General features: G+C 43.6%; 1 pseudogene; it reads left to right on the plus strand.

Moving 5' to 3' along the window:
• Positions 1–2,027: 2,027 nt before the first annotated feature.
• LOC123939016 lies at positions 2,028–2,846 on the plus strand (annotated as a pseudogene).
• The last annotated feature ends 1,664 nt before the right edge of the window (positions 2,847–4,510 follow it).

Raw genomic sequence — 4,510 nt, forward strand, 5'->3', positions numbered from 1 at the left:
GTCGGTTAAGCATCTGCCTTCAGCTTAGGCCCTGATCCCAACTGGGATCGGGTCCCTGAGTCAGGCTCCCTGCTCAGGGGGAGTCTGCTTCTCCCTCTGCCCCTACCCCTCCTGCTCACTCTCTCTCACTAAAACAAATAAAATCTTTAAAAGAAAGAAAAAAAAATTCTTGACAGTATGATGGGAAAGAGGACACAGGGATAGACAGAGCAGGTAAGGGAGGTGGTGGTACAAAGTACCTGAGGCCCTAAGTCTGTCCCCTCAGCAGCCTGCTGGGATGTCAGAGGCCAGTGAGAATCCCCTCTGGGGACCAAGTCCAAGGCCACACTGCATCTCACCGCAGGGAGGCCTGGGAGCTGAGAAGAAGAAACGAAGTACATTGGTGGTACTGGAACCCCTTCACAGGATGCAGGAGGAGTCCTAAGGAAAATAAGAAGAGCCAATCTTGCATCCCACATCCCACACCCCACCCTGCACTTCCTGTAAGAAAAAGACAAAGATGCCCAGCCTTTGATTTCTCCCGGCGTCTGCCACACTTTCTCTCTAAAAGGTCAAAGCCATGGTTGGTTAGTTGTTTGTTTGTTTTTTCCTCTTACTTCTTTTTCCAGTTTTATTGAGATATAACTGACATGTAACACTGAAAGCTGTGTTTTTTGCTTTTTTGTTTTTTAACTCCTCTTCCCATTTTTTAAAAAAGATTTTATTTATTTATCTGATAGACAGATCACAAGTAGGCAGAGAGGCAGGCAGTGAGAGAGGAGGAAGCAGGTTCTCAGTCAAGCAGAGAGCCCAATGCGGGGCCAGATCCCAGGACCCTGAAATCATGACCTGAGCCAAAGGCAGAGGCTTTAACCACTGAGCCACCCAGGGACCCCACTCCTCTTCCCATTTTAAAAAACATCCTTCCTCTTTCAAGGGACCACAACTTTTCCTTTTGAGGCAAAATCAGTCTGCACCAAACTGGACAAACCATACTTGACTGAAACATATGTTTTCCAAGCAGTTTTATTCTGTTCTCTGAGAATATAGCACCACTCCTCAGTCCTAAGTGGCATCAGAATACACTCTCACCATAGAACTGTCAGAATATAATACGGCCTGCGATAAAACCTAATCGGTAAATAAAGTAACAAAACCACTTCCTCTTCCAAGGGGGCAGCGTGGTCATATTTTAAGGTGTACTTCTGATGCAAGATACTAATATCGTACTAAATACATTTATTTGCAGTTTGCACGCCGTATTCCCAGACCAGTACATTATTTGGGTTTCGCTGTGGTTTTTGTTAACATTTTAATCAAACTCATAAATAAAAGGGAGAAATTTGGCCAATTGGGAAGGCGCTGAAGTAGAATTGTATGCACAGCAGATCTCAGTGGTATCTCTGGAATATACTAAAATACTGCCGAAGACTTGTGGGTTATGGCAAGTAGACTGCGATCACTTACTCAATATTAAGGGAGTGACTTTTCAGATGGGGATTTTCCTTTCTCTGTTTTCTGTTATGAATGGGTATCTTGTTCCTTTTTCCTTTCTCTCTTGACCCAGCTTCTGAAGCTGCTTAATCAACAATGTGTCTTTCCACCCGTTGGTTTCCTTTTGTACATCTTTCAGCTTCACCTATTTCTCCAGGTGGCTCTATGCACCTCTTGCTTTGTTCAGGGCACACAATGGCATTCATTTTATACGTGGAGCAAACAAAACTTGGGATGGGGTCCCTTCTCTTCTAAAAGTCACATTACATCTGGGTTCAATAAAATGGAGATAACTCAAGACGCCTGGGTGGCTCATTCATTAAGCATCTGTCTTCTACTGAGGTCATGATGCCAGGGTCCTGAGATCGAGCCCCACGTTGGGCTCCCCACTCAGCAGGGAGCCTGCTTCTCCCTCCCCAACTCTCCCTGCTTGTGTTCCCTCTCTCACTGTCTCTCTCTCTGTCAAATAAATAAAATCTTTTTTAAAAATGGAGATAATTCGGGGATCGCAGCACCTCACCAGAAACCACCCCCGCAGCAAGCGAGCAAGCGCCGAGGCGTCGGGAAAATGGCAGACAGTTTTTCACTTAATGATGCTTTATCTGGGTCTGGAAACCCAAACCCTCAAGGATGGCCTGGTCAATGGGGAAACCAGCCTGCTGGAGCAGGGGGCTATCCAGGGGCCTCCTATCCTGGTGCTTACCCTGGACAAGCTCCTCCTGGCAGTAGAGGCCCCTCCTGGTGGCTATCCTGGACAGGCACCTCCAGGAGCCTACCCTGGCCCAACAGCTCCTGCTTATCCAGGACCACCTGCATCAGGAGCCCACCCTGGGCAACCAAGTGGGCCCGGGGCCTACCCGCCTCCTGGACAGCCAAGTGCTCCTGGAGCCCAGCCCGCTGCTGGCGCCTTTGGCATCCCTGCTGAACCACTGACTGTACCTTATGACCTGAGCTTGCCCGGAGGAATCATGCCTCAAATGCTGATAACAGTTCTGGGCACAACAAAGCCCAATGCAAACAGATTTGCTTTAGATTTCAGGAGAGGGAATGATGTTGCTTTCCACTTTAACCCACGCTTCAATGAGGACAACAAGAAAGTCATTGTTTGCAATACAAAGTTGGATAACATCTGGGGAAAGGAAGAAAGACAGGCGACTTTCCCATTTGAAAGTGGTAAACCATTCAAAATACAAGTGCTGGTTGAATCTGACCACTTGAAGGTTGTGGTCAATGATGCTCACTTGTTGCAGTACAATCATCGGATGAAAAATCTCCAGGAAATCAGCAAACTGGGAATTTCTGGTGACATAGATCTCACCAGTGCTTCACACGTTATGATATAATCTTAAAGGGGAAGATTTTTTAAAAATGAAATTGAATATAAACCCTTACACATTGAAACTTCATGTTTCCTGATTGAAAATTTTCACTTTTTTTTAAAAGATTTTATGTATTTATTTGACAGAGAGAGATCACAAGTAGGCAGAGAGGCAGGCAGAGAGAGTGAGAGGGAAGCAGGCTCCCTGCTGAGCAGAAAGCCCGATGTGGGACTCGATCCCAGGACCCTGAGATCATGACCCGAGCCGAAGGCAGCAGCCCAAACCACTGAGCCACCCAGGTGCCCCGAAAATTTTCACTTTTATTCATTCATCCTTCTTGTAAATCTTCGATTTAATAAACATTCTAAGAGTTTTTTAAAAATGGAGATAATTCTTTTCAAGGAATGATTTCATTCTGCATATTAGATCTGGAACGTGCATACACATCATAAGAAAAAAGCTACAGTAATGAAAATAAATGTTTCTGGAAGACTATAAAATGTTGATGGAAGTCTTAATCTTTGTTTTCCATATTGACCCTTGTAAGAAAGGCACTGAACTCACAGGGCTCTTCTTACATACCAGCCATCAGTGGAAACTGCACGCCTGCCCTACAGCTCAGGGGTAGGTACCCACTGAGATCCAGCAGAATTCAGACTGTACTGGTTCTCCTATTGCAAAGACAATCTTCAAAATTTCCAGGTTGACAGCTATTGCTTAGATAATTTTTTAGTCATTTTGAGAGTTACAGTTTCTGTCATTAGTAGGGCAAACTGACAAATTATCGAGGACATATTTACATATCAGTGGCATCCCCTAGCAGCCAAGATGCTGGAAAACATACTTGAGCAGTAACATGAACAGAATGCACAAATTCACCATCTGGCTGTTTGGGTTAATGCTGGAGAGTTCTTGTGCTTGAACGAGGCAGGGTTCAAACTGTGACGGGTTCAGTGAAATCTCCTTAAGTCAATTTTCTATTGCATGTTAATGTAATACTCTCGCCATGGAAAGCTATGTTGCTTCCCAACAAAAAGGAAGAGAAGAAAGAAAAAGAGGGAGAGAATAGGAAGTGAGTCCTGTGTATATGGATTCTCTCAGACTTCTTGGGGGAAGGTAAGCCTGAGTCACCAGGAAAACTGTGTGCGCTTTCCCAAGTGTCCATTCCATCAAAGCCATGACTAGGTCCAAAAATGTCAACCATGCATACGAATCACATCACATTTGCCATCTTATAAGTCATATTCTTTCCTTAGACTAAAGTCACTTGCCAGCAATAATAATTTTACTAATATTCAAATAAGTTATATGTCAAGTAAAATGATTTGCATGTACTACTGAATTGCTTAACATGTAGGCCTTTAGCTATTCCTAAATTCTGCTATGTCACGCTGGAAAAATAGGGAACATACTGTCCACTTAGAGTAGAAGTACAGTAGACTGGTGATGGGCATGGACCATCGTGTCAGAATTCTTGGATTTGAATCTTAGTTCTGTTATTACCTGTGTGTCCTTGGACAAGTTACTTAACTTCTCTGTGCCTTGGTTTTATCATCTGTGAAATAATTACATTAATAAAACCTTCCTGAAAGGTTTGTCTTGAGGAGTCAATGAGAGTATATACATAAAGCACTTGGAACAATTTTCTGGCATTTAATAAGTAATATGTACACAAAAGATGATATTATTATTATTATCATAAATAAAGGAATGTTATC

Source organism: Meles meles, chromosome 3 (genome assembly GCF_922984935.1).
Source record: "Meles meles chromosome 3, mMelMel3.1 paternal haplotype, whole genome shotgun sequence".
In the NCBI taxonomy this organism is placed as follows: domain Eukaryota; kingdom Metazoa; phylum Chordata; class Mammalia; order Carnivora; family Mustelidae; genus Meles; species Meles meles.